The 13,459-nt window shown below is 36.2% G+C and overlaps 1 pseudogene; it reads right to left on the bottom strand.

Moving 5' to 3' along the window:
* Positions 1-1,579: 1,579 nt before the first annotated feature.
* LOC145089491 (myb-related protein 330 pseudogene) lies at positions 1,580-2,460 on the bottom strand (annotated as a pseudogene).
* Positions 2,461-13,459: the final 10,999 nt, after the last annotated feature.

Here is a 13,459-nt window from a genome sequence, read left to right as displayed (position 1 = left end):
TAGAATTTATAGTGGGTGATAGTTTTATTTTTAATCTAAACGTTGAAGGTATCAAAATTTAATATATGGAGTTTCTTTTGTTTGAAAAATACATTTAGATATAGCATTGTACTTTCATATATACGAGACAAAAAACCAAAGCTCAAAGGAATTAGGTAAGGTTTGTATGTGGCATGATTGTATATTGTTGGTTTGCAAATGCTTCAGTTAAAGTATATTCACATGAAGATATTGTTTTACATTTTTAGATCTAGCTGTCGTCTTTGGTGATCAGGCCAAAGGCAAGACAAAGAAGCTTATTTAGTGTGGAAAATGCCCTTCTTACCCCACATTGAAGATACACACCTCTATTGTTCTCAATGATAGCAACATACTTCTTTAACAAAAAATAGCAACATGTTTTTTTTATAATATTGTAGGTTCTAATAAGGAAGTGTGAGTAGGTTGCCATTATTAGTAACAATTTGTAAGTATGTTGGTATTATAGGTTAGTTGTACACCAGATTTAGTTTAATCATTCTATCGCTTTCTCGATGCTAGGTCACCCTCTTTCCTTCTTTCTTTCTTTCTTTCTTTCTTCCACCACCGCTCACATATAAGTTTTTGCTAATGTTTGAGTTCATTATGAGAACCATGAATTGGATTTTCGAATACTCATTTGTATATGAAATCACATGTTTAATTACCTATACCTGCCTTTATATCTTGATATGATTTATTGAATAGGTTTGATTGGTTTATACAATCATTTTCCTGGAGACTAGGTTTAAAAACTTTCATTTACTCTCCATTTTATTCGTTTGTTGATTAATCACACATTTAGTTTATAGAACATAAATTTTATTTTTATGATCTTACCTAAATATACATGAATTATTGGTTTGGCTTTTTGTGTGATTCTACAGGCTTATAGTTTTTTTTTTTTTGGTTTGTAACTCTTTTAAAGGGCTGGAATTCAAATGAATGCATCTGCAGTAGCTGATGCAAATCGGAATGTTTGGGTAAATGGAATCAAGAACTGTAGATCTGTCCGTTCCAAATTGTATATATTTTCAAAGTACAATATGGTTATTGGAAAAAATTGGAAGCACACATGTTTTTCTTGTATTTAAACAAAAAACATTCTGACGTATACAAAGCATGAGCACCTACACTAGTTACAATTAAATCAGTTTGTGCCTATAAAATATCATTTTTTTTTTCAAATATAATATAAAACAAAATTCCAAGCCAGGTCAACTATTCTTAGTTCTAAATGACCTAGTTTTTTTCAACAAAATAAACACTTGAGTTCCATGAGACAAGTGTTTCCGCATAGTAAAATGACACCGTAGAGTACAACATAAAATTTTAAAAATATCCACAGATTAAATTTAACAAAGTCTTCACATGCAAGTATGTAACCTAATCATTATGTGCTAGGAGAGGGCCGGGGACATGTCTCGTATTTTATGGATCGTATATACTTTTTAAATCGTATTAAGATAATTATATTAACGATATACAGAAATCTAAACAAGTCCTTTATTGTATTATACTGACATAATTTATTGGAAATGTTGACTACGAAACCAATTTATCAGTAATTGTTGTATTCAGAATATGAACCCAATGCTGACCATGATAAGTCCTCACTCATAGTCATATCATCCCAAGAAGAGTGAAAGCCAAAATTGTGGTATAAATCCGAGGGCGTTGTGTTCTGATCAACTGGCGACATAATGTCCAGTAAAAATGGATCGGACCAAAAGTCTCCACTCAGTTCATAATCATAAGTTTGTAGCGTAACATCACTTGGAATATGATAATTTGAGCTACTATCAGTGCTAGAAGAACCTTGAGGTGCTTCATTAGGCTTGATGGTTTCATCGTGATTAATGTTTTCTAACACCTCATGAGTTTGATCATCTTCAACCCGTTTTTTCAAATGCGAGTTCCAACGATTTTTTATTTCGTTGTCACTCCTTCCTGGCAACTGCGCAGCTATAGCAGTCCATCTATGGATCAATACAAATTAAAGCAACAATTCTATTTAGCAACATTCAATATTCAAAAAACTTGTAATGGTATTGCATTATATAACTTACTTGTTGCCAAGCTGTTTATGCAATCTCACAATGATCTCATCGTCTTCTTTTGTAAAATTTCCATGTTTGATGTTTGGGCGAAGATAATTCATCCATCGCAACCTACAACTCTTCCCACTTCTAGATAAACCTTAAAAAAAATCAATGAATAATAAGTAATTAATTAAGTGCTGAAAAATGGAAATATATTTGCGTATTTTGAGAACTTTGGAAGTGGCTAGCTAGCTTATAGTGTACCAGCAAACTTCGGAAGTAAAGTCCAGTTCCAGTGGCCATATCTTTGGATATAAGCTCGTAACTTGTCGTCTTCTTCTTTACTCCATGCACCTTTCTTGATTGTATTTTTTTCTAAAGTTAAAGTGGTGTTCTCCATCTTCTTGTCTTAAAACTCTAAATCTCTATGTTTTTGGTTCCAAATACACATGCATTCATATATACAACCCGCTGAGTATAACGTGCTCATATGGAATATTTATTTCATTACAGATATTGTTAAATTAAAATATAAACTTTCTTTTTTTGTAGAGTAATTATAACATTTGACCATTCACTAGGTACACATTACCAAAAATAGAAATGTTAATTAGTACATGGAAAGTTAACATTCTAATTCTAATGTGGCGGGCGCCGGGCCGGCGGCTGAAGCTAGAAGATATGTAGTACTCCCAACTTAAGGGCTTTTCCTATGTTAATTAGTCACGGGCCTAAAATTAATGAAAAATTGAAAACCAACCGGCGGTCGCCATCATATATAAAAAGAAAAGATAAATATTAAAAAAAAAAAAAAACCAATATGAATTTCTTGGTTGTTTGTGGTTTTTTTAGCAATAATTGTTGGTGATTTGTTATCATCAATGGTATTTAAGTGTAATGGAATTACTTTGTTGACAAAACGTGATATTAATAAATATTAAACAAGTAAAGAATGTGTGAAACACACACTTGTTTAAGTTTGATCAAGTTTCAAAATACACTGTCATTTAGGGGCGAAGCCCGTAAACGAACGGGGTCCGGGGGCAACACCCCTGGGAGCGGGGTCCTCACATCTCGTATGAAAGGAATGCTCCTACATGGCTTTGGATGTCCTCACATCTCGTATGAAATTTGAATCTAAATAAAATCGAATTCAAAGTTAAGACAATGTTAATGATATCACCGGTTAAAACTATAAGATTTTATTGGGTCGATTTAATCGGATTTTTTAACTTCTCAAAATTATCCATAACAAAATCAAATAAGATACAGTTTTATCGGTTTTGGTTATTCAGTTTCATTTTATTCGATTCCATTTACCGGTTAAAACCAACAAAGTTTCACTTACACAACATATTAAAGTTTTATTTATATTTTTTAGTTTGTGTAATATGTAACAATATATAAATCTCAAACATAAATCAATTATAATTATTATGCAGTAATTATAATTCGGTCAAAGAGATTAAGTGTATATTGTATTATTCTGGTTTGCTATTTTATCGTCCTATGAAGAATGTGTTACTTTTGGCTGGTTTGCTATTCTATCGTCCTATGAAGATTGTGTTACTTTGGGGGCTAAAAAAAAAATAAAAAAAACAAACAGTATTTCTAGGAAGGTGAGGTATCTCACCACTTCTATGAAAAAAATAAGTATTACTAGTACAAAAATCAACATAGGTTACACAACTTTTTGACTATTTCATCACAAAAGTGATCAAATATTCTGTCATTTTAAATATCATGCGGTTACATTGAAATTTAGTGGTCGCACCAACTTAAGTATGGTTGTATCTTCAATTTCTGACTATTGGATACCAATATTTACTGTTGTAATAAAACATGTTGTCTATTAAAAGGGACCATACCATACAAACATTTTTTATAGTGATTATTGTTCATTCAAGGGCCACATAAGTTTATTTTTATTATGAAATATACTACTTTTAGTCATAAAAATGATTGTTTAGTGAGAGTTTAAACACATCGATTTAAGAAAATCTTTGCCAAAAGTGTTGTTGTAGTCAAACATTTTATCGGATAATTATGGCTATAAACTCTTTCTAAACACACAAATATTTTTAATAGTGATTTGTATTCATCCAATGGTCACTTGCTTGAATACTTTTTAACTGTGTCATTCGCTATTATTTAATCACAAAAATATTGTTTTGTGAGAGTTTAGACATGTGAATTTAAGGAAACCAAGACCAAAAGTGTTTTACAAATGCATGTTTGTTTTTTTAATATATTCATCGTTTAACGCATAGTCACATGAATTTTTTCAATAATGACCATTGCTATCATTCAAACATACATATATGTGTAAGTGTGACTAAGGTATATCGTTTCAACATAAAAAATCAATCAAACAATGACTATATTTGTTTTATAGAGACACAAATGTTGTCGATGTGGCCGTTATTCACTTCACCGCAACAAAATTTTGTTTTCACTATCGCCTAAGTTATCATTTAGACACACAAATATTGTTGAATGTGACTATTATTTATAATTTAGACACAAACATTATCTGTAAACTATAGTTGTAAATGTGTAATAGACACATAACGTTATTTATTTAAACTAGAGATATTACCTTGCTTCGCAATGAGCAGGAATACCACCACCACACCTTCAAATCAATAATAGAAAAGTCCTTCATCATCCACGAACCATCACCGCACCCCATTATCAACTTCTAATGAAAAATAATGATGTATTTCATTCAGGAGTGAAACACAGATTGTGTAAATGTTCGGATTACCATATTTGTACACCTCAAGGGAACCTTCTCTCTTTTAGGATCAACAACTTCATCAGCCAAGATGCAGATCCTGACCACCTTCTTGAAGTCAAAGTGCAAGAAATTCAAAAAGATGATCCAGAAAAGCATTTCATATATAAAATCAAAGGTCGGACCCGATGGCAAAGCCAGAAACAATTCGTCCTAGTTAAACCCATTGACTATCCCCTTTCCCTAACAAATTTTTTACTCTCAATCTCTCTTTCTGTAACTCTTACTTTGCCATCACCAAACCAAGATATGCAAATATATAATCTGTGTGCGAGTGAGTTATAGTTCCTATTTTCTGTAGACCTCTATAACGCCCGAAAATCCGAGCTTGACATTAGAGTATAATCATAATAATTATACATTTTATTGAACAATTAAAATCATTTATTAGAGTAATTATTCGCCATATGTGTTACAAGCTAATAAAATTTTCTCGTATACACGTTAAGTGGACACATATTAGAATTATATATAACATTTGTAGATGTGACATCCACAAAATCACGGCCAGAAAAGACTGGTTTAATTTATGCTTTTAAAATAATTTTCAAAGTAATCCTTTGATTTAAAAGAGTTGCAGAATTTGTTCCCAAAAATAAATATGATAAATAAAATTTATCAAAGCATCCCTTAAAGAAATGTATTTTTATATATAACAAAACTCGGAATGTCATGTTCCTATACATACATAAAAACATAAACAATAAAACATAGACCTTACACAGTTATATACAACTACTGGTCTATAAACAAAAACATCTTCACAAGTTCTCCAACTTATGCTCTCGCGCCACTACCTGTAATACAAATAAAATTGAGTAGGTCAGGCTTGGGAGCCTGGTGAGCATACAGGGTTTTCAACCATTATATTTAATTTTCACCAACCAACAATAACCCGATTACTCATTCCCGTTATCCTCGCTTTACGACCCTATGACAACAACTATTACAAGAGACCTAATCTAGGATTTTCATCGGGACGGACATTACTGCAAAGAGGTTTCCTCGACAATAGATGTCCTAAAGGAAACCATGAAGGGGATAGAGTACACCGGTGAACACATCGTTCACAACACCTACAGGTTATGAACCTGCTAGCGTTCCACTGGACTGTCTAGAAAGAGTTTGTGGTCGTCATACATACTCTGCTAGATGACTAGATCAACAATAACATCGAGACCTCTCATCATTTTTATTTCATCACACATCAACTATCTACCCATGCTTTACCCAACTTTTTTGTAGATATATATATATATATATATACACACACACACACATTTATACACAACTTAAAACTTGTATAATATATTCATTCAATATTCATCCCAAATAATAGATAATATATAAACACATAACACATATTTTATAGAGAAATAATTTATATTTATGTGTTAGAAAAAAGAAACTACACATTCACCTGATAAGACAATGTTCGGACAGCACTACGGCTCTTAAAGTAATAATCTTCGATGAAACTGGGATATCTTCCAAAAACCGGGCTTCTCGCGGGCAGAGCTTCGGCTCGGAAACTCTTTTCTTCTCGGGATCTTCGGCACTTCGGGACTTGCTTCGAGTGTCGGGGTGATACCGCGGTTTCGGGGGGTATTTTTTGCCAAGTAAAAGAAAGAAAAAGCAGGGGGGGAGAAGTGGAGATTAGCAAAAAGATCGGCATCCCTTGAGATCTATTTATAGGGGATGAACCCCCAAAATACGTTGGGCGTACTCCGTTGCCGACATGTACGTTGGGCGTACGCCTGGTACGCTAGGCGTACCGGGTGGATCAGACCGGAGGAGTCACGGCTTCGAATAAGCTTCCGAATTTATATTTTTATTTATTTATTTTATTTATTTAAAAACTTTATAAATTTATAACTTCTGCATACAAGCTCCGTTTTTGACGTTCTTTATATCCACGTGTAGGTGAGACTATGCTCTACAACTTTCGTTTAGACTATGTCGCTAATTTCGACTTTATTTTTATTATATTATTTTTAGTAGGTCGGGACAGGAAAACTTCGTTAGAAATTCATAACTTCTTCATCTGATGTCCGTTTTCATTTGTCTTTTCACCGTTGGACTACTATCGATGAGATCTTCGATTCTCGTTTAGATTGTTTCGGCCAAATATCACTCGATCTCAATTTTGAGATTTGAGTTGTATAGCGCTATGTCGAAACTTAGAAACATCATAACTTCCTCATACAAAGTCAGATTTAGACGTTCTTTTTATGGACGCTCTCGGTTTAACGTATTCTATGAATTTCGTTTAGATCACTAAGGCTAAATATCGCTCTATCGCAATTTCGCTATTTACGTCACGCAGTGTCGTACCGGTTCTGTCGCAAAACTTCAACAGGTCATAACTTCTTCGCTATAACTCGGATTTCGGCATTCTTTATATATTCGGAACCCTTGTCACGACCACTACAATTTCCTTCATAGATATTGGGCTTATTCAATATTTTATTTTTACGCTTATTTTTATTCTTAATTCATTTAAGCCACACAATTAAGCATAAAACACATAATACTCTAATAATACATTCTTATTATTTCAAAATCAGTGACAAAGGTTAACCTAGACTATTACATTAACATTAATGTCTAGCCTAGAAACACGGGCGTTACAATTCTCTCCACCTTAGAATGATTCCGTCCTCGGAATCACACATCAACAAACAAATGCGGATAGCGACACATCATGTCACTCTCCGTTTCCCAGGTGAGATTTGGCCCATTCGTATGTTTCCATCGGACAAGCACTAATTCAACCATCTTACGTCGCAACTTCTTAGTCTTTCGGTCAACGATTGCCTCTGGTTCTTCAATCAACCTTTTGTTCTCATCAATTCTTAATTCAGAAATTGGAATCATATCGGGAACTTCCCCAATGAACTTCCTCAAATAAGACACATGGAGTGTGTCATGAATTCCATTCAGTTCTTTAGGTAATTCTAGCTTGTAAGCTTGGTTCCCAATCCTCTGAAGAACTTTAAACGGTCCAATAAACCTTGGACTTAACTTTCCCCATTTACCAAATCGTATAAGTCCCTTCCACGGTGAGACTTTAAGCAAAACCGAATCTCCAACTTCAAAAGTCATCAGTCTTCACTTGTTATCAACATAGCTCTTTTGACGCTTCCGGGCTGCTAACATTCTCTCTCTAATTATTTTCAACTTTTCAGCAGTTTGATGGACTATCTCGAGTCCCATAAACTGTTTTCCCCAGCCTCAAGCCAACAAGACGGCGTACGACATTTTTGTCCGTACATAGCTGGATAAGGTGCCATCTTTATGCTCGAGTGGAAACTATTATTGTAGGGAAGTTCTACCAAAGGTAAATGTTCATCCCAGTTACCTTGGAATTCCAGGGTACATGCTCTCAGCATATCTTCAAGTGTTTGTATCGTTCATTCGCTCTGACCATCAGTCTGTGGATGGTAAGCTGTACTCAAACACAACTTGTTACCCAATTCCTCTTATAGACTTTTTCAAAATCGCTAGGTGAAACGGTTATCACGATCGGACACAAACATTAACGGAACACCGTGAAGCCTCATAATTTCTTTCACGTAAGAATTCGTAAGCTTATCCATAGACCATTTCTCGTTGGCTGCTATGAAATACGCACTCTTAGTGAAGCGATCAACGACCACCCAAATCATGTCGTGACCGTTCTTTGTTATGGGCAGTTTAGTGACAAAATTCATAGCAATGTCTTCTCATTTACCCATAGGCACATGTAAAGGTTTTAAACTCCAGTATGGTTTCTGATATTGTGCCTTGACTCGTGCACATGTCACACACTCTGCCACGTACTTTGCAATATCAAGCTTCATCGTCGACCACCAGTAATAGGGTTTTAGGTGCCTATACATTTTAGTGCTACCGGGATGAATCGAGTACATGGTTTTGTGAGCTTCTTCCATGAGAAGATCTCTTACTCTTCCTGACTTAGGCACCCAAATTCGATCTTGGAATACCTTCAGTTCGTGACTGTTTATACCGAACACTAACATTTTGCCCATACGTTCTCCCTTTCAGTCATTCTTCTCAGAAGCTTCTTCTTGAGCTTTCTTTATACTCTCCACAATTGTCGAGACAACTTCTATTCTCAACGCTCTTGGCCTTTTTCTTTCAAGATTGACTTTCCAAATGAGAGCATCAGCGACCACATTTGCTTTATCGGGGTGGTAAAGTATCTCACAATCGTAATCTTTAAGTAACTCTAGCCAGCGTCGTTGTCTCATATTCAATTCTTTCTGATTAAAGAGATATTGAAGACTTTTATGATCAGTGAAAAGTTTGCACTTCGTGCCATAGAGATAATGCCTCCAAATCTTCAGAGCGAAAACTACCGCTGCCAACTCTAGATCGTGAGTGTGGTAGTTCTTTTCATGCTCCTTCAGCTGTCGAGACGCATATGCTATCGCCTTTTCTCTTTGGGTCAAAACACAACCCAACCCAACACCAGACACATCGCTATAGACAGCGAAGTCTTCAAATCCATCGGGTAGAGAAAGAATCGGTGCTTCAAATAGCTTCTTATTTAGCAACTCGAATGCTTCTTTGTGTTTATCACTCCAAGCATAAGTATCTCCTTTGTGAGTCAAAGCTATTAATGGAGTAGCGATCGAAGAAAATCCTTGGATAAACCTTCGGTAATATCCGACTAATCCTAAAAAGCTTCGGATCTCCGTGGGACTTTTCGGTTGTTCCCATTTCATCACAACTTCAATCTTTGTTGGATCAACCATTATCCCTTCCTGGTTGACCATGTGACCCAAGAATTGGACTTCTCAAATCCAAAAATCACATTTGGAGAACTTTTCATACAGCTTCTCATTCTTCAAGACTTCAACCACTTCTCGCAAGTGTCTGCCATGCTCCTCTTGGCTTTTCGAGTAAATCAGAATGTCATCTATGAACACTATCACAAATTTATCAAGGAACGGATTACAAACTCTGTTAATTAAATCCATGAATGTTTCTAGAGCATTGGTTAGTCCAAACGACATAACCAAAAACTCGTAGTGTCCATATCGTGTTCTGAATGCAGTCTTCTCGATATCCTGATCTCTTACTTTTAGCAGATGATATTCTGACCTTAGGTCGATCTTTGAAAAATAACTTGAACCTTGTAGTTGATCAAACAGGTCATCAATCCTCGGCAACGGATATTTATGCTTTATTGTTGCCTTGTTCAGCTCTCTGTAGTCGATGCACATCCTCATACTCCCGTCCTTTTTCTTTACGAATAACACTGGAGCTCCCTAAGGTGATGAACTAGGTCAAATGAAACCTTTGTCCAATAACTCCTGAAGTTGCATCATCAGCTCCTTCATCTCCGTCGGTGCTAGTCTGTAAGGTGCTTTTGCTATTGGCGTCGTCCCTGGTAACAAGTTGATACGGAATTCTACTTGTCGATCAGGCGGTAATCCAGGAAGATCTTGGGGAAATACTTCCGGATAATCACACACTACAGGAATGCTCTGCATCTCCTTTTTCTCCTTCTTTGCATCAATTATGAATGCCAAATATGATGTACATCCTTTAACCAAACCCTTTCTGGCGTTCATTAGCGAAATGATTCCAAAATTTACTCGGCGTTTGTCCCCATACACCATAAATGACTCTTTCTCTGGCGAGTTTACTTTTACTATTTTCTTTTTGCTTGGTATTTCGACATCATTGGCACTGAGCCAATCCATCCACAGCACGATGTAGAAACCATTTAACTCAATAGGCAACAATTCCTTGTGGAACTTATTCCCATTCAAATCAATTAATATGTTTTTCATACGATGGCTAACAGGTACAAACTTGCCACTAGCAACTTTGACTAATAAAGCATTATCTAGTCTATCGACAGGCAAAGCTAGTTTTCTACCAAATTCATGCAAAATAAAGGAGTAGTTAGCTCCAGAATCAAATAAAATTTGGGCAGGTAATTTGTTTACGAGAAAGGTACCTGATGCGACATCAGTTGCATCTTTAGCAGCCTCAAGTGTCATCTGAAAGGCTCTCGCCTTCGACTTTAGCGGAATATTGGGTTTTGTTGCCTCCTTCTTTTTCGGACAATCCTTCGAGATGTGTCCCTCCTCACCACACCCATAGCAGACTTTCTTGGTAAGGGTGCATTCGTTGGCATAGTGCCCTGACTTTATTGGTAAGGGTGCATTCGGACAATCCCAAGATGCTTCTTCTTGCATTTGTCGCACCATTTCGCTTCGCCTCCTCCACCTCCTCTCGAACTAGACTTCGAGAATTTACCCTTTTTGCTGGACCCCGAGGGTCCATCGAAATTCCTATTCTCTCCAACCTCTGACCTCTCCAGACCTTTCTCCCTGGTCTGGGTCTCAACATTTCTAGTAGCCCAGATGGCGGCTTTCAATGTGGTTACTTGCTTAACCATTGGACCATAGTCCGCTGGTAGTCCGAGGGCAAACTTGTTGACCTTAGCGAGTTCAGTTGGAACTAAATATGGGATAAGCTTCATCTTTTCTGTGAAACTAGCATCATATTCAGTAACGCTCATTTTTCCCTTCTTCAAATTCTGAAACTCATTATTGATTTCCAGAAGGTCCTGCTCGGAGCAGTATTGCAATTTGAGTTGCACCACAAAGTCTTCCCAAGACATCTTGCTCGCCTCCCCCTTGGGCATCAAGTCAGCTAACAGCTTCCACCAACTCAACACGCCCGATTTTAACAGAGGAATCGCAAGAGCGGTCTTCTGTCGGTTGCTGCATTCACAACTCTCGAACATATTCTCCCTTTTGAAGATCCAATTTATAACTTCCAGCGGCGTCGGGCTTCCGGATAGACATGGTGGCTTGGATGCCATGAAATCCTTGTACCTGCACCCACGCCCATCATTTCCTCCATCCTGGTTGACTTGCCTAACAATCGGTGGGTTGGCTTGACCAACAGTCCCGCTAAAGTTTCCTCCTTCCGGATGCCCTTCATTCAATTTGGGTTGTTCAATCGGCATTGAAAGTTCTTCACGATTTTTCCAAAGCAGGCGTCTCGTTTCTTCCATTTGATGATCCAACATCATTTGGATCATCGCTTGTACACCAGCAATTGTTATTGGCTCAGGTGTTGTTGCTACAACAGCCACTCGCTCAATCACAGGTGGTTGATTCCTATTTTCATCTTCGTTTCCAACGCCACTTCTAGTTCTTACCATTTCGATCTATACACCGAATAAGGTGAAATTAGATCCTTAATCATTATTGATAATTAAATCATCCTTATCACTCCGAAACGTTTACATGCTAGTTCTAATACCGTAATCCTACGCTTAGAATCCTAAACACAAGAGGTTTCCAGATCCGATTGTCAACAAACCATAGATCCGAACAAATAATATCATACATGGCAAACATAGAACATTTAGAACATAAAAGCAGTTTAGGCAACTTTACTAAAATAAACTTGTGCTCATGTCTAAAATATGATAGACACTCATCTCACAATCTTCACTTAGCATTCTAAGTTTAAGTCTAGAAATCCTACAAATTCCTAGTTCGCTTAAATTGATGCTCTGACACCAACTATGACATCCCCAAAATCACGGCCAGAAAAGACCGATTTAATTTATGATTTTAAAATAATTTTCAGAGTAATCCTTTGATTTAAAAGAGTTGCAAAATTTGTTCCCAAAACAAAATATGATAAATAAAATTTATCAAAGCATTCCTTAAAGAAATGTATTTTTATATATAACAAAACTCGGGATGTCATGTTCCGATACAGACACAAAAGCATAAACAATAAAACATAGACCTTACACAGCTATATACAACTATTGGTCTATAAACAAAAACATCTTCACAAGTTCTCCAACTTATGCTCTCGCGCCACTACCTATAATACAAGTAAAACTGAGTGGGTCAGGTTTGGGAGCCTGGTGAGCATATAGGGTTTTCAACCCACAATAAATAATTATATTTAATTTTCACCATCTAACAATAACCCGATTACCCATTCCTGTTATCCTCACTTTACGTCCCTATGACAACAACTATTACAAGGGATCTAATCTAGGATTTTCATCGGGACGGACATTACTGCAAAGGGGTTTCCTCGACAATAGATGTCCTAAAGGCAACCATGAGGGGGATAGAGTACACCGGTGAACACATCGTTCACAACACCAAAGGTTATGAACCTACCAGCATTCCACTGGACTGTCTAGAAAGAGTGTGTGGTCGTCATCCATACTCCGCTAGATGACTAAATCAACAACAACATCGAGGCCTCTCATCATTTTTATTTCATCACACATCAACTATCTACCCATGCTTTACCCAAAATTTTTGTATATATATATATATATATACACACACACACACACACACACACATTTATACACAACTTAAAACCTGTATAATACATTCATTCATTATCCATCTCAAATAACAGATAATATAAAAACACATAACACGTATTTTATAGAGAAATAATATATATCTATGTGTTAGAAGAAAGCAACTACACACTCACCTGATAAGACGATGTTCGGACAGCACTGCGACTCTTAAAATAATAATCTTCGATGAAACCAGGATATCTTCCAAAAACTGGGATTCCCGCG

Source organism: Lactuca serriola, chromosome 2 (genome assembly GCF_051521515.1).
Source record: "Lactuca serriola cultivar US96UC23 chromosome 2, Lser_US96UC23_V15, whole genome shotgun sequence".
NCBI classification, from domain to species: domain Eukaryota; kingdom Viridiplantae; phylum Streptophyta; class Magnoliopsida; order Asterales; family Asteraceae; genus Lactuca; species Lactuca serriola.
Note: the sequence above shows the minus strand (reverse complement) of the source record. Positions and strands in the feature narration are given on the sequence as shown.